Consider the following 25681-nt stretch of genomic DNA (forward strand, 5'->3'; position numbering starts at 1 on the left):
AAACACCCTCACAGACACATCAAGACTAATATTTAGCCAAATATTTAACCTCGACAACCATGACCCAGGTAATCTGACACATAAAATGAATCATCACACTCTTTTATTTTTTCACTTGGGAAATAAAAGTGTTTTGTCAATCTAATAAGCTACTTGATGTCTTTATATATAAGAAAACATAATTGTTTTTTAGCTGTCAGAGTCATAAACTTGTTATTATTTATCTTAAGGGTAGTATACATATATTATAACTAGAAGCCCAGTGCACAAAAATTCACACACTTGGCATGGTCCCTCAGTCCAGCCTGCACCCTCTCACTGTCTGGGACCTTTCAGCAGACATCCCTCTCACAGTCCAGGAGTCCTCACTCCTTATCACCCGCCTGCTCGCTGCTCCTTAGCACTGCATCGGAGGCAGAAGGCTGGAGAGGCTCCTGCCATGCAACTGTGCTCACCTGGCTTCTGGCTGAGCGGCTCTCTCCCTATGGGAGCACTCTGACCACCAGGGTGCAGCTCCTGTCTTGAGCGTTTGCCCCCTGGTGCTCAGTGTTCATCATAGTGACTGGTCATTCCACTGTTTGATTGAGTCCCATATTACCCTTTTATTATATAGGATGTTTTATTTTATATATTTTATGTAGTCATGAACTGTTATAAATTCATGTTTCAAAACATTTTGTTAGTCATGCTAAACATAGTTTTGTGAGTGTGGGAAAATAGAAATGAAAGAATTAAGAGTGGAGGAATGCAGAGCATTAAGAAGCAATTGCATAAAATCACTTGAGGATGGTGGCTATAGATACTGTATATGAAGATGACTTAGAGATGTAAAAGCTATTTAGGCTTTAACATTTGCAGGATTTGACAGATTGCAAATGAAAGGTGAGAGAGAATGGGGGTCCAATATAATTTCAAGGTTCCTGACTTATAATGATGAATGAATGCAACAAAGAGAATGCATGCTGTGCCCCCTCCACCCCCCTCAGGGACTATAAGCAATGAACTTTTAGAAAAATTGAAATGTTGATGTTCCTTAGACATCCAAGTGGAGGTGCCAAGTAGGCTGTTGGAAATGCCAGTCTGGAGCCTAGAGGAGAAGTCTGGAAAGGAATTATTCACAGAAAGGACACAGTTCCCTAAGGAACTATTAGTTCTTGATGAGTCAACAGTTGGGGTCCAGACCTAATTTTCAACTTTGAGTGGTTTATCAAACCAAAGACCTATCATAATCCTCCTGAGTAGCGCTCCCATTCTATCAAGTGACAATTTCTTGATATTCAAATGTCGGAAGTGTAACATAAGTGATTTATTCACCTTTTGCTTACCTAGTCTATACATGGAAAGTGTAAGAAAGTGAATCCTTAATTGATAACTCCATTCCCTCTGCTCACGCTGCAAAGTCTGTTCTGAGAGGCTCAAACTCTCTAGAAACCTCCATGTGAACAAATAATCAGCTGTGTTCTTTTATGAAGTCATGGCCATTCTGTAATACACAATGTTATATTTACTTTTCCAGTGTGATAATTATACATGGGCAGCACTAGGGGTGCCCCTGTCATGGTAAACATTATTTCTGGGTGTGTCTCTGAGAGTCTCTGCAGAAGGTATTAACTTTAGAATCAATGGACTGAGTAAAGATCACCCTCCCTCATGAATGTGGGCATTGTCCTATCCACTGAAAGCCAAAATAGAACAAAAAGGTGAAGAAATATAAGACATAAATAAGAAAAGAATACATTGTATTCAGATCTATGGCTACCTTTTTTATAGAACTTAATAACACACAAAAATTTAACAGTATTTTACTCCTATTTTCTCTTTATAACTAAGAAACTAAGAGTAGATATTAAGATATAGCAATAAATTCAACTTAGAGAAAATTTTACTAGTTTGAAAACCAAATGTCTATAAATCTATATCACTATACTAAAAACAGCTGTTTAATTTCATTTTCAAGATAGGAATGCTAATAAGATAGAATAACTATTAAGTTATTTCATAAATCATCATGCCAATAAAAAAATAATGAAGAGATACTTAAGAATTCTGTGCTTTTGATCAGTAAGTTATTAGATTCTACAAAAATATATTAAAGTTTCATTACTTGATATCTAGCTTGACATTTTTAGAAAACTGAACAGTTCTGAGCAATATTACCATTTTTTTATTCATGCATTTTTCATTTTAGTGTGCTTTGTGTCCTAAATTATTTTGAATTGCATTTTCATATTTATTTTACTGTTTTTAAAAGTCATAATGCAGTTGTTACTTGAATATCACCAAAATCTCTTCTATCAATATTTTTGGCTTTAATTAGGGCCAGAAATTATAATTGAAATTTGAAATAATTAAAATACATTGGTATAAAACTTAGAGATCTGTATAACTTGAATTGTTTCAGCCACTCTCAAATATTCATTAATTCATTCAGTCATTAAAATTACTAGGTATCTACTATGTGGTAGGAACTGTCCTAATAGTATTTATAAAAACAAAAAAATTCACTATCATTTATATATACTATAACTTTGAAATTCATCGAAGCAAAATTTTAAACTACTTAACATCTTTTGAGCAATGTCATTTAAATGATGCCAAACCATTACTATTTTATTTTGTTTAATATCTTATTTATAACTGTTCATTGAAAAACTGAGTTTGGAGCAATTTTAAGTTTCAATGTGGTCAAATTTATCAGTCTTTATATCCCTTCCAAAATGCTTTATAATCCTCTCTTACAATGTTTTCATATTTTATGACTGGGTCATTTCCTTATTTATTTATTTATTTATTTATTTATTTATTTTACTATTTTTCTTTCACCTTAATTAAAATAAAAATAGGATTTTGTTGATATTTTTGAGAAAGAGGAAGGGAGTCGGGGAGAGAGAGAAGGAATGCTGATTGGTTGCCTCTCTTATGTGTCCTGATCTGGGATGGTACCCTAAACCTGGGCAGGTATCCTGATCAGGAATCAAACTGTGACTTCCTGGTTCATGGGTTGACCATCAACCACTAAGTCACACTGGACGGGCCCCTTTGACCAATTTTAATTGCCAGGTTATCCCAAAATAAAACCTGCAAATAAGCTCTGTTGATTTACATCAAGCTTTGACAGTAGCTATAACAGTGTTGTAGCAGCAGCTATAACACAAATCTCCTGCATGAGACTGTTAAGGTTAATATTTTTGACTTTGTATTATAATCTCCCTCTATAATAAAAGGCTAATATGCAAATTGTCCCCTTCAGCAGGATTTCAACCATCAGGCAGGCTGGCCAACTGCCCATATCCCCTCCCTCTGGCCAGGATGGCCGGCCCCCATCCATGCACAAATCCTTGTACTGTACCTCTAATATATATATATATACTGAGTGGCTAGATTATTATGCATTCAGAGATCATAATAATATGGCCACTCAGTGGAATTGGATCTGTTGCAGTGGAATTGGATATGTTGTAGAATTTGATGTTGCAGTGTGAAAATTATGAATTCAAGTTCAAAATCACCAATAGATATAGTCACTTACAGAAGATAGTGACTTATCTTGTTCTGCCCAGGGAATGGTCAAATGAGATAAAAATATTATACCCATAATGTTTCTGTAAATTGAACATAGCTTTATAAAGAACACCTATATTTAGATCCCTTCTCCCCCAACTTGAAACTTTTTAATCAACTAGGCCCAATTCACTCTCAAAATCTCAAAACGGGAATAGTTTTGTTTTCTCATCTGTCATGAATCATCAGAGATCAGTTCCATCTAAGGAATCTTCTCTGTGACACACAAACTCTAGTTGGGAAAAAAACTTAATTGCAAAACACCAATTTTTTCATTGATAGTCATTATCTGTGAGTGTTTATTACTGTTCTAGAAAATTATATTACAATGTCCTTTTAATTATTTTCCTGAAGATACACCTCATTTCCTGACACCTGGAAAACATCCAAATAACTACCAGCTATAATTATGATATGCTACTTATTTATTCAGAAGCTCCTGCAGCTATTCACAGTCACTGAGTATTTATTAACTTCAGTTTCACATTTTTCTCACCTTGTCTATAAAATATGAGAGTAGATCATATATGTGTGAAAATTGATGAATTTATTTTGGTGGTTCACATAAAGTTGTTTTGGAAATTTTTTTTCAATTGCCTTCCAATTTGCATTAATAACTAATGTACTAGCATATATAATAAATACACACACACACACACACACACACACACACACACACACACACACACATATATCTACATATAGGAGACAGATTATTTTGCATTTCATGTATAGGAGACTAGTGGCCCAGTGCATGAAATTCGTGCAGGGGTTGCAGGGGGTGGTGTTCCTCAGCCCAGCCTGCACCCTCTCCAATCTGGGACCCCTTGAAGCATGTCCTACTGCTGGTTTACAGGGATCGAGCCTAAACTGGCAGTCAGCATCCCTCTCACAATCCAGAACTGTTGGCTCCAGCTGCTCATGTTCCTGCCTGGCTGCCTGATTGCCCCTAACCATTCTGCCTGCTGGCCTGCTCGCCTCAACTGCCCCTGCCACCGGCCTGCTTGCCCCCAAATACCCCCATGCCAGCCTGATCACACCAACTGCCCCCCTGCTGGCCTGCTCACTCCAAACTAACCCCCCACCCCGCTGTCCTGATCACCTCCAACTGACCACCACTGAGGACCTGCTCACCCCCAATTGGCCCACCTGCTGGTTCTGCTTACCCCAACAGCCCCTGTGGTCCTATCCTGGCCTGATCACCCCCAGGCAACCGAAGGCCCCAGTCCCTCCTTTTTTTTTTCTTTTTCTTATTCTTTTTTTCAGCGCCTCCTTAAGTGGAGGCCAGGGCCAGCTGGAAGCAGGTAGGGATTTATTTATCTTCTATATTGAAACTTTGTAGCCTTGAGCAGAGGCCAGGGCCGGCCAGGAAGGGTGGGAAGCTTGGCTTCCTATGTTGCCAGGGCAACCCAAGCCTCCCGCTTGCTCCAGTTCCTGGAGGCTGCCATCTTGGTTGGGTTAATGTGCATACTCACTCCTGATTGGCATGTGGGCGTAGCAGAGTGTCTATAGGACTCTGAACATTTCTTTGTCTGGAAGAAAAGTAATATCCCATATAATAAAAAGCTAATGAACAAATTATTAGTTCACTTGGGAGTTCGACCAGAAAACTGGAGTTCAATTGCTCGCTATGACATGTGCTGATCACCAGTGAGTGACCAGCAGGGCGCTGAGGGAGTGAGGGAAGGAGGAGGCGGGATGGTTGGGAGGTGGGGAACTTGATCAGTCCTGATCTCCAGCCAGGCCTAGGGACCCTACCATGCAGGAATTTTGTGCACCTCTAGTTAAAGAAATAATATAATATAGAAAGAAGAAAAATAATATGATATTTAGAAAATGAATAGAAGGCTTTCTCCCTTTTAAGGAATTATAGATTCTGGATTTGATTGCTAGTTTTGAGAATAAGTAGAACATGTAGGCACAAATGTGAGACAGCCAGAGGCCTGCAGAGTACTTTTTGAATATAAGAGTGTTCAACCACGTTATTCCATGGGCTTTAGTGTGGTTTAGCAGAAGCCCAGAGATAATTATAGACACATCAGACTCAAGCAAGATTATATTGTGCACAGGAGGAAAGTGTCATATAATTTTTATATACTGAACCATTTATTTAGCAAGCCCATGATAAATGGTAGCTTTTGCTATCATTGGTGAAAAGAATTCTTGGAGTAAGTGCAGCTGTTGGATGCTTCCAGCAGAGGGCAGCAGCCCTTTCATAGTGGGAGTGGCAGATTTTAAAAGTGGCCCATTTGCAACCAGCAATTAGCAGGAACTTGGTTTGCTGGTATACCAGAGTTATTACCCAAACATGACTGTACTAACTCAACTTTTTAATCTTCCTTCTTCTGTAGACATTTCTTTAGTTAAATCTGCATTTCTTTAGTTAAATCTGATGGAGGTAGTAAATATTTTAGGAGCAACACATGGAGGCACACAAAGTAGAATATATTATTCTAGTCTAGTCTATAACACGTCTCCAATTCATGATTTATATTACAGACTCCCTGTTGAGTCTGGACCCTGGAACCACAGTCTATGTGGCAGGCAGCCCCAAATCTGTGCCCTTTGTTTTATCTTTGGTTTTGTTCAGTTGCAAGAAGGAAAGCTGGCAAAGGTTACCTAGCCATATTTACTTACTCAGAATTCTAAATTTATCATGAAGCCTAGTTGGCAAGCGGAGCTGCTGCTATTCACCTGCCCTGTCTAACTCCAGGTGTTCATTTTCTCCCAGGTAAACTGAGATCAGTGAGCATTGCTGGGTTTTGTCTAGAGACTCAGTCTCATCACTCCAGGTTTGATGCTTCAATTTGGACTTGGCAACAAGCTTAGAATAGTGGATAAATAAATATTATTAGTACCCTTTGGAATAATAATGGACTTGAACCCTTGAATTTATAACTTTGTCATTTCCCAGCTATCTTTCTAGAATTATTTATTACCTTATGGATAATATTTGTTATTATCATTGTTTTGTTGGTTTCTTTGTTCTTTTTGGCCTATGACTCTAGTAGTTTGGAATAGCCTTGTAGTCTTATTTGGAAAACAAACAAAATATGAACAACTATTTAGAACCATTGGACATGTTACTTATATGGAGTTTTAAACTGTGTGCATGTGTACGTGTCTACACGTGCACATGAGAGAGAGTGAGAACAAGAGCTCTTTTTTGAAGATGCAATCAGTGGTTAGTGGCGCCTGGAGGACTGGAGGGAGATGGCATGTACCAAGGTGGGTAGGAAGTGAGCCAGAGGAACCTGAAGTTGCATGGATGCCACATGCTAATGTGCACAGAAGCGATCACGCCGAAGCTGGCACAGGAAGTTCGAGGGGGAGTCATAGGGCCACTGTATACAGTGATGCACTGTGAACTTTGCCCAGTTGGAGACTTTAAAAGTAGTACCCTTAGAGTTTTGTAGAGTGCAAACCTCTTAACTACATATGGTGACACTGAACATGACAAGTGACAAAAAGAACTTCAAAGAATTCCTCAAAATGAGATGTGGGGATTACACAACTTCACATGTGATAAGGATTTGAAATATTCAGTTTGGATAATAGAAAAATGACCACAGAATTCTGAAAATTTCAGAGTCCTATCCACTAAGTTCCCCCCTCTGTGAGCTTACACTGCAATTTTGCAATCAGAAATGATTTCTATATCCCATTTTCTTAGTGAAAAAAAATGTTACCTCTGTCTCTATGTTTCTGTGCCATTCCTTTTACTGTTCCCTTGAAATAGTTCTTACTTTTCACTTCTTCCCTAATGGCAGTTAGGAGCCTGTGGTCCTGGATTGTGAGAGGGTTTATTATAGGCTGGGCTGAGAGGATCCTCCTCCTGTTCATGAATTTCATTTAATGGACCTCTAACATATATATATATATATATATATATATATATATATATATATATATATATATATATATATATATATATATATATATATATATATATAATTTATTTATTTTTCCTCTATAAGCACTTATTGCCTACTTACCACTACAAGTGATAGGAAAGTCACTCTATCCTGAGTGGTTATCTCTTATGTAAATTCTATTCCCTTCCACATTTAATAATAAATTCAGGATTAATTTTCCCATTAACTGAATTTAAGAATACTATATTATGCTTCTGTTTCTCAAAGAATATCTCTGACTCTATAAAATTATTGAAAGGAGTTGGAGGTGTCCAAATCTATGAAAGATGATTACTTTTAGACTAATAGTTGACAGGTGCTTTTTTTAAATCTTCACTCAAGGATATTTTTCCTTGGATTTTCAGAGAGTGGAAGGATTGGAGGGAAGAAGGGAGAGAGAGAGAGAGAGAGAGAGAGAGAGAGAGAGAGAGAGAGACATATCAATTGCTTGCCTCCCACACACACCCTGACTGAGGCCAGGGATTGAACCTGCAATCCAGGTACATGCCCTTGACTGGGCATCAAATCCAAGACCCTTCGGTGCTGCTCTAACCAGAGAACACTGGCCAGGGCAAGGCTGTCTGTTTTACCAAGTCTCTTATATTTTGTTACCTAGAAGGGATCACACATTAGCAGAACAAATTTTACTCCTATGGCATATGTTCCTGGATTATTGGACTCCTACTTATTTTTTAAAACATTGTTGAGACAACTTGTTTTGGAAATAAATGTTTGCTATGTTGTCTGTAAAAGGCTTGAGGGCGGTGACCTGAGGTTACTCGCCGCAATGCCTAGCAAACACTGGCAAGTATTATAGAAGGTACTCAATAACTGTTTCCTGAATTGGATTGAATAGGGGAAGAGTTGAAGGCAGAAGCAGCTGCAGAGCATTTCCTGTGGGCCTGCCCTCTATTTCCACATGTGTTTGTCTTTTACACTTTCCCACAATTCTCTAACAATTCTGTAAAGTGAGTACCACTCAGAATGATTCAGACAGAAAGCAATTGAAAATGCTTATTACCTAGCACATTTTGTCTTCTATTGTTCAAAATTATTCATCTGCTGAAATAAATTAATTTTTTTCTCAGCTGACTCACTTTTAACATATATTATCATCACAACTAAACAGAGAAGGTTAGTGAAGGCTTTTTGGAGTTTATAAAGAAAGGATAATGGTTACATTATTTACTTCACAAGAAAAGCAAACACTGGTAGTGTTTGCAAGAAATTTCTCATTGGACTGGAAATTATAAAAGTGGTTGCTTTAAAAAGTACTCACAAAGTTATTTACTTATGTGGTTTAAGATATTTTTAAATACCAATATTGACACTTTAGTTGGGAGAAAGATAGTGTAAAATATATTGTAGCTAAACTTAATGATAACACTACTCAACAGTTAATAATAAAAAAGGTATTTTATGACCTTCTCTAACTGTGAGCCATTCCCTAGCACCCTGCATATATTGTACTTTCTTAACAAGAGTGGATAATTATTATAGAATTCAGGTAAATGTTTATATATTATAAATTGTGAAACTTTAAAAAAAAAAAAGAAAATCTGGCAATGCTAATGAAATATAAATTGGTGGTGTAGAGAAATAGACATTTGCCATTTGTGGTTACCCAAAACTTTAAAAATACTTTTTATTCATATTTTGATAGTTCATTACATTATCACGTTGTTAATTACCTATTTAAAATATTTTTATTGACCTAAGAGAGGAAGAGAGAGGGAGATAGAGATAGAAACAGCAGTGATGAGAGAGAAATCTGCATGCCCGACATTGGGGATTGAGCCCCCAATGCAGCATGTGGCCTGACCAGGAATCGAAAGGTGATGGGTCATAGGTCGACACTAAACCTCTGAGCCACTCCAGGCAGTTAATTACCTTTCCTCCAATAATAATAATAATAAAAAAGTAGAAATAAATAAAATTTTCTGCTAGTGCCAGTGTGTGGATATGTAACTAATGTCTTACAAATGAACATATCCTTGCAAGAGTCTGAATTGGAGGAGAGCTTCATGGGAAATCAGAGGGACCTTGCTTCTTGCTGCTGGCATAGGTGGAGGCAGAGACTGGTACCTCTGTCCCCTGAAGCAGCAGCAACGTCTCCCTTAGTAGACCAGCTGTGCCATTATGTTTAGCAAATTATTTCTAGAAGCTCACCCTATGGTCTTTCTTCAATGCCATGCAATTTTAAACATCTTTAATAAATCAATTGGTGTTCAAAGTTGGTGGTATGGACTATCTGTTGTCTGCAAATAAAAAACTTATGTATCATTTAAAAATATTATATTTGGTGCATTCACATACCCAGAAACCTGCCTGAATATTCATGGTGAATACTTATTGATGATGATGAATATAATAAACATGTTTGTTAAAGCCTAATTTAATAGGCTTTATTTTGCAAAATTTGTGATTTTTTCCCATCAATAGTAAAGTATACGCTCTGTACTTAAATAGACCTCCATCTTGCTAACACAGAAGATACATGTACTGTGAGGGTTATTTATTTTTTATTCTGATTTAAAAACCTCACTTGGCTATGCCAAAAAAATGTGTTTTCTGAAATCCCTGTAAGGATGAATATAGGCATAAGCCAAACATTTTCTTTTCCATAGCTCTTTTGGAACCAGTTCAGAAACATTTCTGCAGCCAAATACATCTGTCAGTTTCTTGACTACAAAAGGCAAAATTTATGGATTTCAACAAATCATTGCACTCTAAAATAAAAAAAGATAAAGTAACCATATAATATGAAATGGCCTTTTATCAATTCAATGCTTCAGTATTCTTTGTCTTCAATTTTGTACTGTCTACATAAGAAGGATTTACTATTAAACAGTTCTTTTTTTCTATAACACTTAAGAGGGGGATATATATGACAAAATCAATATTTTAACATCATATTGCTCATCTTGCTTTCCCAACAAACTATACTACTTACATTGCATTTTTCCCTGCTTTATTAGAATCATAAGGAGCTTAAGTTTTATTGGTTTATGAGTAAGATCGAAACATCTTCCTGACATTTTTTCCCTCCATACCTCAAGAGCCCATAATTGAATTGATTAAACCCTATGATGCATTCTCATTATTGATCCATCTTTGGCCTTCCTTTAATTTATTCGTTTTTTATGAAAATACAAGAGGCCTGGTGCATGAAAATTTGTGCACTTGGGGTGGGGGTCCCTCAGCCCTCTCGCAGACCAGGAGCCCTCGGGGGATGTCAAACTGATGGCTGGTGAGTGGCCAACCCCACCTCCCCCATTACCCCTCCACCTCCACCACTGCCAGTCACTGCCATCCTCTCCCTACACCTGCTGGCACTCGCCTTGGCTGGCATGGTGCCACCCACTCGCCAGCCCCACCCTCTGCCAACCAGTCATTATGCTGTTCAGTCGATTTGCATAGTAGGCTTTTATTATATAGGATAATGGATATCTTTGACACTTTCTGGCTATGGTTTATGTTTTCCATATTTATGTACTATGCACTCTGAAGAATATCAAACTACTATGGGAGATGAAACAGAAGCAGGAGGTATAACTTTAGTCTTTTAGTAAATCACTCAGTCTTTATAGTGCAAGAACATTCTCACCATTAAACAGAAAGACTTTTCTAGGAGGTCTGATCTGGTAATAAAAATATTAGTATAGTACTGGTAAAGTTATTGTTTTCACAAATTAGAACTGTTAAAATCTTAGAAGAATATTAAATTAGCAGGTAAATTATTTAAAACCAAGGCTAAGTTAAGTTGTGTAAGTCATGGCTGCTCCACTATCAGTTTGAATTTGTATAAGTCATGATTTGCATTTTACAGATGACACCAAACCTAGACCAGCAGAAGAATGAAGGATGAATACCATGCTGTTCACTTATCCCAAGTATAATTAAGTTGCAGGTCACTCTTTAGAGACCCCATCTGGTGTAGTAGGTAGGGGAGCCTGAACAAGAACAAAACTGAATATCACTTAAATAAATACATTATAAAGAATTCTAGTAACTTTATACTTTGGAGAGCCTATTAACACAATTGATTTAGTTAGTTTATATAGAACACAGATGACTACTTATTAGAAATAATAGGAATTTTTTTTTCTGTTTTGATGTAATTCTTAGAATGAAAAGAGAATATCATGGAGTAAATATACAGGGGAAAAAGGACATTTATAAGAATTTACCCTAGGTGGAATTAAACATCATACAATAATTCCATCAATATATTGCCCATATTCATATTTTCATACGTGTCCCTTTAACTCATCTTCATTATTTATAGATATCTGTTAGCTTTCCTTGAGCTACCCTGTTTCCCCGAAAATAAGACAGTGTCTTATATTAATTTTTTCTCCCAAAGTTGCGCTAGGTCTTATTTTCAGGGGATGTCTTATCTTCGGAGAAACACGGTAGAAGAATTTCCTAGGAGGTCTGATCTGGCTGGAGGGATGTTAGATGCAGATGGCTTTGGCATTGGAGATATATCAGCTATAACAATCAGCAAGCATTCGGGGTCTTCATGTTATTACCAGCTGATATTAAAACTAACAGTGAATGCTTTAAAAGAAAGTGTACACTTGCACACAAGCTAACCCAGGGTAAACAGTCATCATTCCTTTTTTTGTTACATCCATGTACTTATCTACTGAGGCTTCCATAACAAAATGCTTAAACAATACACATTTATTTTTTCATGATTCTGGAGACTGCAAGTCCAAGATCAGGCATGATCAGATCTGGTTTCTCCTGAGGCCCCTCTCACTGGCTCACCGGTGGCGGCCTGCTTCTGGCGTCCTCACGTAGCCTTTTTTTTTCTGTGCTCACGCACCCCTGGTGTCTCTTCTGTGTGTCCTAATCTCTTTTTATAAGGACATCAGTACAATAGGATCAGACTTCAGGTTCGGGCTTAATGACTTGATTTTTACTTACAACTTCAAGGCCATTTCTGAAGAAGTTGCCATATTCTGAGGTTCTGGGGTTTAAATTTCAACATAAGAATCTTAGGGGGAAGCCCTAACCAGTTTGGCTCAGTGGATAGAGCGTGGATCTCCCGACTCAAGGGTCCTAGGTTTGATTCCGGTCAAGGGCATGTACCTTGGTTGTGGGTACATCCCCAGCAGGGAGTGTGCAGGAGGCAGCTGATTGATGTTTCTAACTCTCCATCCCTCTCCCTTTCTTTCTGTAAAAAAATCAATAAAATGTATTTTAAAAAAGGAATCTTAGGGGGATTCAATTCATCCCATAACAATCCTCAAAATGTAATCATTACCCACACATATTATGAACCCTATACTCCAAACAAGTTAGAAAACTTCTCTTTTCCTGATCAAGCCAATACTTTATGGCCTTCTCATTTTTGAAAAATATATTCTATATTTTGCTCTGTCATAATTTTACTCATTTTTAAATGAGTAAAAGCACTGCTTCTTCTGGGGGGCATTTTAAACAATCTGGTTATTCCTAGCCAGACTGGGTTCCACTAGTCTTTTATTTGTTGCTCTCTTTTAGAACCTTTATAAATGCCATCTTCTATAGAATGTGGTGTGTGCCTTATTTTCTTTTTTCATATACTCTTTTATAGAAGTTTTGTCTATTTATTCCCAAATGCCTACATTGCATGGCTCAGTGCCTTGCCTACAGTGGGTACTAAACATATTTTCTTGACTGGTTAACATTTGATATAAAAATTGGTTACATATTTTTTTCTATGGTTTGTTAGCATTTTTCCTAATTTTTTAAAATGTAAATCTAGGTAGAATTTACCATAAAAATCTCCAGTAACTCACATTGCACTTTGAAAGATTGCCTTGTTTAGAATTTTTGTGCATATTTAACATAACTCTCCCAGTGCTTGATAAGTAGACAAAAAAGAGGGCAGCAAAGATAGAGATTTGGAGAGCCTATTAACAAGTTAGATTTAATTAGTTTATATAGAACACAAATGATTACTTTTTGTAAATAATATGAAGAAACATTTCCTGTTTTTATGAAATTTTTAGAATGAAAAGAGAATGCCATGGAGTAAACATACAGGGAGAAAGAACATTTATCAGAATTTACCCTAGGTGGATCAAAGTGGTGAAAGACTTCAAAGTTTCCATTTTCTGTTTTGGAGACAGTAAGCAACTGTAGACCAAAGGCCATATAATGTGCACCATTCTTATATTTTTTATTTGGACCATCCTGTTACCTTACAGAAATCTGTAGCAGAATCATTAAGATGAAAAAAGTCTGTGTCTTTATCTGTTTTTGGGAACAGCAGAAAAAGGAGCTGGAATGCGCTGATGATGGTGCTTTGGAAAGTACAGCTATTCCCACAAGCAGGTTTTGGGGGAAATGGATGATCTCACCCCTTGAGAAGTTTAGAGAAGCTTGGTTTTGGGGCCTCACTCTAAGATAAAAAGAAGATAGAGGGACTTCTGAAGTGGGGTTTTACTCTGTAATGCCACATATGGGGTTCCCACAGATGAGTTTTGGTTCTGCTTTGTTTTCCCCTCCAGTGTATAAAATAAGGAGCATTTCTGTATTTCCTAGTTTTTGACTACCCATCCAGGATACTGGTCTTTGAACTTCTACCCATGCATTCCCACAGATATCAAATTTATCTAGAGCACACTTTGGCTCTAAACTCAGAACAGATGGGGAAGGATGCTGTCTAAGAAAAGCAGAAATGACAGCATTACACTCTGGTGTAAATGTTCTTAAGATAATTTATTGTGTTAGTACCATGACTGCATCATCCTATTCCAATGGTAAATGACTGCTGGGTAAATATGACCAGAATAGATGAGCAATATAGTTCCACACTTGTTTTCTGGACAGCAATAAAGTAAAAGATAGACATGGAAAGTGATTAAAAAGCAGGGCAAAGAAAGAAAGGCCTTTCCCTGGAGAGTCATATTTAGTGGTGCAGGTGGGGCCAAAAATGGTCTGCGTAAGTGCATATAGGAATCTGTATATTTAAACTCAGGCAGGCCTTGTGAGCAGACAAATGGAAAAAACATTGCCAAAATTATGTTTTTTTTTAATCTTTGAGTCTTGGTGATTAAAACAAACAAACAAAAATCCAAAATATAGCACTAACTGTAGAAATGATAAATTGACCAGTATTGAATTAAACAATAAAAATTAAAAAAATGGCAAACAATATTGTAAGGAAATTATCAAGGATGTAGCCCTTAGAGATCCATGCTAGATTAAGTCAGTTCTGGTTAATTCAAGGATGGATACAAAGCCTTTCATGAGTAGCTCCTGTGAATCCTAAAAAAAAAAAATAAAAAAAAAAAAAGAACACCTACTAAGAAGAAGTCCTGGTGGCTAACTGGGCTCATATTTTTAAAAACAGCCTAGCAGTCATTTCTGCATAGGGTCCTATCACACAATCTGCACTTCATGAAGAAGCCAGCTCTGGATTGCCAGCCCTTATAAAGGAGTTGCTCATAAAGTCTTTCTACATCCAATCAGAGTTGGGCAGCTCTTTTAGACCAATCAAGCTGCAAGGATTTGCAATGTTATTTGCATGAGGATGGGCCAATCTGGGACCTGGGATGGGCATTCCTGTCCATATAAGTCAGCTCTCCTCTGGCTCCCAGATCATGCTTTTCCTTTCCACCCAACAACAAAGGCTACATTTCCCTACCTGAGCTGAGATGGAATGACCAACTGTTTACAGTCCCTAGATGGCTGTCATAGATTTCAAATTCTCAGAATATCCTGCATGTTCTCTGAAATTCCTTCTTGGTATCTGTGGTCATGGTACACAGAGTTAGTAAAAACTAACTAAGGGCACATTTTAAATTTACACTATAGTATATAGTAAAATAAAGTGGGATTCTGATTTACTGCATTTTGCACCTTGCATGGAAACATTTGCATCATGGGATGAAAGCAAAGGTGACCACTACAGTTGTTGTCTTAGATCAGTGACTGCTTCTCAAACTTGAACATGACACCAATAACCTGGAGAATGTTAATAAAATTCTGATTCTGACTCACTAAGTCTAAGATTAAATTATGAATTTTTAACAAGTTCCAGAGGATGTTGTTGGTGGTTCAAAGGAGCAAGGAGCTCCTAAGGCCTTTGTCACCTACGGCATCCTTGTGTCAAAACTTTCTAATGAGTTCTACATAGTTTGACTTTTTTAATAAATTACTTTTAGAGAACATTTGAAAAATGTAAAGTCCTTAAGTTGTGTGTGTGTGTGTTTGTGTGTGTGTATGTGTGTATGTGTGGTGTGTGTGTGTGTGTGTGTGTGTGTGTGAGAGAGAGAGAGAGAGAGAGAGAGAGAGAGAGAGAGAGAGATAATAGGTGCAATATAGCATTTTAATCCTTATTTGTATATATATGGAATAATAGGACATCAGAGAAGAGAGCGTATGCAGATACCAGTATTTATTTGAATTAAATTTAATTTTATATTTAAAATATATAATTACTTTGATTGGATTATTTAAGTCAGTTTTGTCAATCTTCTTCTGAGACATCAATTTGATTATGTGTTAGAGTTCATGACATTTTTGGGGGCAATAAATGTATATTTAAAAAAATATATTTTATTGATCTTTTAAAGAGAGGAAGGGAGATGGATAAAGAGTTAGAAACATCAATGAGAGAGAAACATCAATGAGAGAGAAATATAGATCAGCTGCCTCCTGCACACCCCTTTCTGGAGATGTGCCTGCAACCCAGGTACATGCCCTTGACCTGAATCAAACCCAGGACCTTTCAGTCAGCAGGCCGATGCTCTATCCACTGAGCCAAATCGGTTTTGGCAATAAATATTTTATTAATGAATGAATAAAAAAGTGAGAAATAATCTTAGGTTTTTTTTGCTTCATGACAATTTTATATAATAAATAATTGTGTTTTTTTAAATAAATAATTATTAAAAACATCTGTAATGTTGCTGAGAAGAGAATATAATCTCTTTGTATTTGTATATTTATCCAGGATTCATTTTACACATACTTACATATGTTTATACATTTTACATACCATGTATTATGATTTGAGTAAAGGTAATCTGTCCTATTCTTGGTCCCCAGTACTGCTTTAGCAACCATCATAGAGCGGTTTATTGAGATAAAAAGGTTCCAAATATTTTAGGAGAAGTTGTATCTTTACGACTAAAATAAGCTATGTTTATTTTTATGTGGGAGAAAAACCTTGGTTTATAAGGAGTGCCAGGGAGACATTGAAGACAGTAGCACAAGTGTCTGGATCAAAAAGATCATAGAATATGAGAGAGAAAAAATTGTGAGATGAGGAATTATCTTAAGAGATAAATTATACTTACACTGAAACATTGACTAGGGCTAGCCCTAATTTTTAATCTATTCTGCCTTTTGAATTCCAGAAAACACTCAAATTTTCTTCATATCCTAAAACTCCTGACCACAAAGTGCTTGTTAATTTTACTTACATAATTCTAATACTATGATTTGTAGTACATTTATCATATCACTTATCAGTTATCTCATCAGTAAAATATGTATCAATAAGATAGTTATGTGTTGAAAAAAAGAAGAAAAAAGACAGCTTGCCCAGCTGGTGTGGCTCAGTGGATTGAGCATGGTCCTATGCACCAAGAGGTCACTGGTTTGATTCCTGGTGAGGATATATGCCCAGGTTTCAGGCTTGATCTCCAGTAGTGGGAGTGCAGGAGGAAGCCAACTGATGTTTCTATCTCATTGATGTTTCTCTCTCTCTCTCCATTCCTCTCTATCTAAAAATCAATAAAAAAATATATAATTAAAAAGGACAGTTGATTACAAGGCAGAAAACTCAAGATCTATCCTCAGCATTTCCATTCATTCTCTGTGTGACATTGAGAAAAATATTTAAAGTTTCTTGGTTTCAGAATGACAGTGAGTACACTACACCAGTCTCTCTATTCCTGAACATCTCGATTTCAATTCCATGAAGCATTTTCTGATAAAGTCATTTTTTTTAAAGTAACCAAAATTACTAAGAATGCAAAGCACAGCCACTTGACGTCTCCTATTTCTGTTTTTAAAAATCTTTATAGCACTCTTTCCTTTGATGATGTGAAAATTTACTTGACATAATCAAACATGTTTTAATAAAATGTCTTTAGAAATAGTGAGAGTGTCTAATGAAATGGAAACTGACTCTATATATGTTTTAATATAATTTTAAGAACAGTGGGATAATTTCCATGATGTATTATTATTAAATTATTGAGATTATAAAGTAAATATTAACTCAAAGATTCATTTTATTATATAGGTGTCAACATTTTCTGCCATGAAAATATCTTGGAAATAATTTTAAAAGTTTATGAGAAATTAATTTAATATGCATATATTTATTTGTCATTTGTTTTATTACAAATACTTAAGCTATTAAGAGAAAAGTCAAATTCAAATTATCTATTTATATATTTTTTTCAAAAATTGGCTACCACTTGATTGAATAAGATTAAATTTTAGTTCATATGTATGCTGTAGAGTATCTCTCTCTATATAAAAACAAAACAAAAAATCCAGTGCTATTTTCAAAGTGTTATAACTACCATATTTTTTCCCCAATTAGAAAAAGTAATCTTACCAGTTCTTAGAATCAAATAAAATCCAAAGTATCAAGTACTTTGAAGTAATAGAGACATAAACTATACTAGAATTGCCTTTAATTATCCCTAATTCCTCATCTATCTGTAGACTTATTTATGTAATTGTCTTTTGGAGGTTTTCACAATTTGTTCCATGTAAAACCATCATAAATGTTTGAAATAGGGATAATAAAAAATATTCACAGCACAGTGTCAATTGAAGGAGTCATTATATTTAAAACTGAAAGACAGGATAATTTAATGTATTAAATATAATAAAAATTCTAGATGTGTCTTGGAAATAAAATCGCAGATAATATTACTAATTAAATATGTAACATGATTGATCACAACATGTGTTTGTATATTAATTCAACAATCATAAATATATATATATAAACAATTGATAAATTTGTTTCAAGAAGGTTAACAATTAACAAAAGGTATTGGTGAGATAATAAATAACACCTTATGTTTTCAAGGGTTATTTTAAAAACATGATGCAACGTGTAATAGGTATTTTTTTTTAATGAGGAATGACCTGTTAAAGTTGACTACTAATTTAAAATATTAGAACATTGAAATATTACATACATTAAAATATTACAACATTGTATTATCATATTACTAGAGGCCTTGTGTATGAATTTATGCACAGGTGGGGTCTGGCCAGCCCAACCCCAATCAGGGTGGTTTGGGGCTGGGCCTGTTGGGAGGAGGAGATGGCGGCAGGTTGGCTGGTCAGCCCAACCCAATCAGGTTGGCTGGCTGGGGGAAGGGGCAGCAGGTGATTGGCCAGTGGGCCCTCTCCCTGATTGGAGTGGGAGGGGTGGCTGGGTGCGGGGCTGACTGTGGGGAGGGGATACAGGAGATTGGCTGGCCGGCCCCACCCTCTACTGGGGTAGAGAGGGGTGTTTGGGGGTAGGGCTGGCTTGGGGGAGGGGTGCAGGAGATTGGCCGGTTCGCTGGCCACAGTGGACCTCATAGTGACCGGTCATTCTGGTCGTTATGGCATTCCAATTGCTGTTTTTTTTTTAATTTTATTTATTTACATAGATTCCTTTATAGTCCAATTCCTTCAAAATCATTTCTGGAAGCTCAATGTAACTCAGAGTTTTTGCAAGTTAAACAATTATAACACATTTCTTACGCTAGCTGGTTTGGGTAAGTGGTTGAAGCATTGACCCAGTCAAGGGTACATCCCTTGGTTGCAGGCTCGATTTCCAGTCCAGTTCAGGGCACCTGTGGGAGGCAACCGATTGATGTGTTTCTCTCACATTAATGTTTCTCTTTTTCTGATCCCCTCTCTTCCACTCTCTCTGGCTCAGTTCCATGTTGGGTCTCTCTCTTAAGATGTTCCACAAAATCCTAGAAATTTAGCAATTTGCCATCTAATTTAGTTGACTGTGATATTTAGTCTTGAGTAAAAATTTAATAAAAATTACTGTGCTTACAAAATTTTCTATATACAAGAGAGCCTATAAGTCTCATAATGGAGACAAATAACTGAAAAACCAAGAGTAATAAGGTTTTCAAGAACATAAGATGGATTATCTAAGTGATTTACTTGAACATTTCAAGAATAAATAGAACTTTAAGTGGTTTTAAATACTTTCACCATCTGTTTAACTAAAAGACATTCTGTTCCTAATTCTATTTTTGCTGTTTGTTTCACCTTGAGGATGATACAATTTTAGTAATAAGATTTTGCTCTATCAGAATATAAATTCCAAGCTTCTTTTGAATTTAATTATTCTACAGACAGAAAATAGAATATTCTTTATGGTGCACTGATGGTTAAATTTCCATTTTCTTGGGCACATTAGGAGCCTGAACATTTAGATTATAAAAATTAAATTATATACTTTTATCCTCTTTTTCTATTTTAAAGTCAAGGAGAAAATCAGTGCAGAATTGAGGTCTTTTACGATGAACTTTTAGATGATTCATTTATGAAATTATCCTATATCTCTGAGAGAACTGTTAATCTCTCTCTCTCTCTCTCTCTCTCTCTCTTTCTCTTCTGGAAGAGAAGATTTTCCAAGAGAAGCATAGACAAGAAGCTAAACTTCCCTTTCAAAAGAGTCAGGATCATGTAGACTTGAGTCATTAGGAAACTGGGTTGAGAGTGAAATGGGGGTTTCAATTCCAATGTTCCAATATGGCTTGCCTTGTTAGGAAGAGCACAATGCGGGTTTGAAGTATACCAGGTGGTTGCAGGATGACTGGTGTGTGTACTGAAAATCTATCCCCAGCGAACGCGGATGGCCTTGTGGTGATGGGCTATGGCACATCTCACATAGTTTCTCAGATCCAGTAATGCTTTGGAGGTCCAAACCCCTCTCCCCGAACAGTGTCAACTTCTCATGCTTTCATCATTAAGTCACTGATAGGCTATGTTGAGTTAGTAAAGTTTAATGATAAGCTGTCAGAAATATATTTTTAGTAAAGAGCAAAGGGTTTAATGACCTTTGATCTCAAATAAGTGATTCTGTTAAAAAACTTGCCTATCTTTTGATGCCTAGAATCATGTCATCTGGATAGGAGTACCTTTTATTTCATGGCTCAAGTAACATTTTAAGTGACACCACCTCAAAGCATGCTTAATTCATTTAATGTTTAATTCATAAGGTATGTGTTATGGTTCATTAATATCAGATCCATTCTTTAGAACAGCTTTGACAGGAAAAGGAGGAAGGGAGAAAACCACTCTGTGTCAGGGAAGAGAAGGAGCAGAGAAGCATCCTCCAAGGATTTTGCTGAAAAACTTCTGTCCCGGTATAAAAATGTGGCAGCACTCTTGTTGATGGTCTCTTCTTCATCTCAAACCACCTGGGTACTCAGTACCCTAATAACAGAGTTAACACCACGAGGCAAATTATGATATTTTAATGATATTTCACGTAGAACAGAAAAACACCCAAGAGCAAAAGTTAATATGCTTCCCTCAGGATCATAAATCTTTGTCTCAAGTTTAGCAGCCACCTCATCTTTCATTTACGTCACACAGAGCCTAAAATCTTTTCTCTGGTCCTGAGTCATTCTGTTCTGTCCTCACCTTACATTGTCTACTCAGCCTGTCATAGGCTATTAGTATCCCTGCTCCGCTCAGGGGTCATCAGTTATTACTTTATCAATGAGCACCAGTTGTCCTCAGTAGAAGATTTTGTTCTGATTTTCAGAGATTATGGTGGGCACAATGGATCCCCATAGATGTCCACATCCTCATCACCAGAACCTGGGAATGTGATATTGTGATATAGTAAGGGAGAATTAAAGTTGAGTTTAAGGTTGGAATCAGCTGGATTTGAAGATGGAAAGGAGCTACTATGAACCATTGAATATAGACAGCCTCTAGGAGCTGGAGAAGGCAAGAAAACAAACCCTCCCTTAAAGCTTCATAAAAAGTATGCAGCCATGCTAACAGCTTGATTTTAACCTAGTGACACCCATACTTCTGGTCTCCAGCACTGGAGAGAGCAAATGTGTGTTCTTTCAAGCCACTAAATTTTTCATAGAAGCAGTAGAAAACAGGGAAGGTTGTGGTTTCTGCTCACGCTTTCTTTTTTCTTCTCTCTCTCTCTCTCCTCTCTCTCTCTCTCTCCTCTCTCTCTCCCTCCCTCCTTCCCTCCCTCCCTCCCTTCCTTCCTTCCTTCCTCCTTCTTTCCTTCTTTCCTTCTTTCCTTCTTTCCTTCTTTCCTTCTTTCCTTCTTTCTTTCTTTCTTTTCTTTCTTTCTCTTCTCTCTCTCTCTCTCTCTCTCTCTCTCTCTCTCTCTCTCTCTCTCTCTCTCTCTCTCTCTCTCTTTTTTTTTTCTTTAGAGGGAAAGAGAGAATCAATCAACTGCTTCCTTTATCCCCCTTTCTAGAGTTTGAGCCTGAAACCCCCCAGGCATGTGTCCTGATAAAGAATCTAGCCAGTGACCTGTGGGTACATGGGATGATCCTCAACAAACTGAACCACACTGACCAGGGGTTTACTTATTTTGCATCCTGCCAATGGAGACTTTGAATTTATAAAGTACATTGAAAAATAAATAAAAGCTATGAGTTTGAGGCCCCGATGCCTCACCTTCAACCCTTGCTTTGCAAAACTACCTGTACTTTACTTGTTTCTCTCTCCCTTAGGAGGAGCCTTCTGCCTATCAAAAGCCCTCATTCTCAGTCTTCTGGCTGCCCCCCACATTAGAGATGCCCTGAGGTGAAAGCAGATAATAAAAATTCTCTAGCTCCCGCCAGGTAGCTTGGTTGTACATCTTAACATGTCAAGGTTGCCCTTCGCTCTCCAGTCAGGCACATACAAGAAGCAATCAATGAATGCATAAATAAGTGGGATAAGAAATTGATGTTTCTCTCTCTCTCTCTCTCTCTCTCTCTCTCTCTCTCTCTCTCTCTCTCAAAATCAATAAATAGAAAAAATATTTTAAAAAATGTTCATTCATTTCAAGGGCCAACTCTTTATTTCTCTTTACTTCATCAGCTTTCCAATACATTTGAGTACATGGTGCTATGTTGTATTGACTTTGAAGTTGTTTACTCTCTGTAGACAGAAGCCCCTTTCTGAGCCTTTTTGTCTCATCTTGTTTCATCATCAATGGTCTTTTTATATTACATATTTGAGTAACTTCTATTTATTCTGGATGTTTCACAGAAATATTTACTATATCCTTATTTGTATTTATTATACCATATATCTTTTTTGTTTTCAATTCTTTGGTTTTCCTTCACCACAGTAATGTTATTTTCTCCATTAACATATTTGATCTTTATTATTCCAAGTGCAAATTTAAATTTTCTATCGCATTATTTTTCAATGAAATTATGAAATCCACAGTAAAGTATGAAGCATGAGTATGAGGCTGGGAAATGAAGGACTGTTAGATGATGGATATGAATACAATAATTTGTATTGGTGATGAAGCCCTTAAGCTAGGAATGGGAGGAGCTTACACCCTATTTTCTCTCAAAAGCCCTGCAGGGGAAGCTATATGTACAACCAAACTCACTGAGCCTCCCTGACCTTCCTTTTCCTCTGTGAAAGGGGCTCTCTGTTTCTTCTCGTGCCCTGTGTGCACGTGGCTCACTGTAGCTGCACATACTGGACTGTGATTCTTTCCTTTCCCCCCAAGTAAATCCTTTTTGGTGATAGAATACCTTTTGTTTACTGTCGACAAAAACTGAAAATGCAAAAACAATTCCCAACTCAATTGTCAGATCCATTGAACATAATACCCCATACCAACCCACACTATAATTTCTTTCCCAAAACTTATTTAGAACTTTATGTAGAAAGGGCCATGTAACAGGAGGTACTTTGGTAAGCATAAATACTGATACATTTCTGAGTGCTAGGAACAAACAGCCTTTTCAGGCCTCTCATGCTGTTTGGCAAGCTTTCAGGTCTTTATTGTACGTTAAGCAAAATATGCCCTGTGTAAGTAAATTTGCTTTGATGGGCAACTCACACATATTAATTGAAAATGATAAAATTAATTATATAATAAAATATACTGCATAGGTAAGTAGCTAAAATTTTCTATTCTAAGTCTTCTAATTTAGCTATAGCAGCTTTTAAGCCAACCTCAGCAAGTGGCCTTTTTGTTATTTATAGTCCTTCTTTATAAGCTTTTGTAGTTTGCTTTCGTAAGCTTTTGGAGTGATTTACTAAGTTTAATTATTCCTTACAACAGGGGATCAGTGTTACCACCAACCTGCTGCAGGCTTAGGTGTTCTGTTCCAAGTTATATGAGTTGGGAGAGAGGATTATGCATTCTTTCATTTAAGGTGAACACAGAACAAGGGATTAACTGTGGTGACTATCACTTTATTGTGTTGCATTGCTTATAGTATCTTTTCATGTGTTTCAAAGTTATAGAATTTCTTTGTGTCATTGAATTAACTGATTTACTTAATTTGTAAATAGGGATATCATTCTTCTGGCACTGAAATATTAAGAAAACATCATTGTCATTCAGCTACACCCTAGATTTTATATTGGAGTACCCTCGTGAGAATACTCCTGAGAAAGTTATTTTTGTGCCAGATCATTGCTGCAAAGCTCTCTGCCCTAAGGAGATAGAAGTATTTGCCTCCTTCCCCACCCCAAAAGATACATTTGGTCCTAGATTATTCCATCAGAATTTTCCTTTACCTACTGTTTCTCATTGTATTAGCCACTTCAGAGTGGCTAATATCATAAAGTTACCAGCTATAATAAGTTATTCTATATAATACAGTATTAAAGCTCTTAGATAACAATCAATTTTTAAAGTTTTAGATATGTGTAGGGTTTAATTCTTATCATAAAACAGAGTATTGTTATAAAATACTAATTTATAAGATTCTTACCTTAAGTGAAAACATGTGATCATTTCTTGAGACTTCATAAAAAATGTACTACTTTATTTTACCTTCATGGTTTTATGGCAATTTTTCAACACTTGTTTTCTTCTATTTCCTCTTCTGAAGAATGACTTTAAACTTTCCACTCTGTTATGATTTTAAGTCACATTTTATTCCATCAGGATATTTGGTTGTATTCTGTTAACTACATATTTTACTTCAGCCTGGTAGACCTAGTTGAACTTCAAAGAGAAAAAGAAAAGTATAGAGAATTGAAATACCTTCAGTAGAGGAAGGAATAATGATGGGCAGACTTCAGTCTAGGTATCTCTTCATCTCTCTTCAGAGTACAGTTAACTATTCCCACTTACTCTGGAACAAGAAGTAACCCATAACAGCATCTTAGGATCTTGAAAGAGAGACTCTTAAAGGTGATCAAAGCTAAATTTACCTTCTCCACTCCAAACGTATCTAATTAATTCCATTCAGAACAAGAAGAGCCCTGGAAACATTTGACTCAACTTATTCAAGATCAAATTTATTATCGTTTCCAATATCCTCTCATTTTCTCATCCTTTGCAGAGTTTTGAGCACCACTACTATTGCAGAAACCTGGGGATCCTTTCTGCATGACCCCTCTCACTCACACTTTCTATATTCTTGTCAACAAGACCTGAACAGCCTACTTTCCAAATTTCTTCCCAATACATTTTCTTTCCTCCTTCATGCATCTTGTTGGACCTCTTCAAAAGTCTTCTCAATATATTTAAATGATAAGTTTAATAAGATGTGGACTCTTTGTTTGGGTTCTTATACCTTCCCTTAGTAAAATCAATGACAGTCTTTAACATATTAGAAGGTCCTTCTTGGAAGGGGAGAGAAAGGAGAATCTTTTGCAGAAGTGAGTACATTTCTCTCCTGGGTTTGATTCCAAGGGAAGCCTATTCCCAGGTTCAAAAAGTAAAACAAACAAAAAAACAAACAAAGAACAACAAAAACAGGATTTGATGTATGTATGATCCTTTCACCTGGCTGTAAGTATACTGACATTGTAAATCAGTCTTTACAGAGTAATGAGAAGTGGTTCTCTTTGAAAGAGTTTTCCAGTGTAAGAAATATTTATACTCCTATGCAATTTATTTGAGTATAAGCTCCTGAACCCCTCATTCTAGGGATTACTCACTAGTAACTCTGAACAAACCTCTCACCTCAGTGGGGTTTGGTTAACTCAACCTGCTATCAGTGTGGTTGTACCACATCTGCATAAACAAATGGAAGCCACAGCACACT

This window comes from Pipistrellus hanaki, assembly GCF_964339955.1.
Source record: "Pipistrellus hanaki genome assembly, chromosome: 2".
Classification (NCBI taxonomy): domain Eukaryota; kingdom Metazoa; phylum Chordata; class Mammalia; order Chiroptera; family Vespertilionidae; genus Pipistrellus; species Pipistrellus hanaki.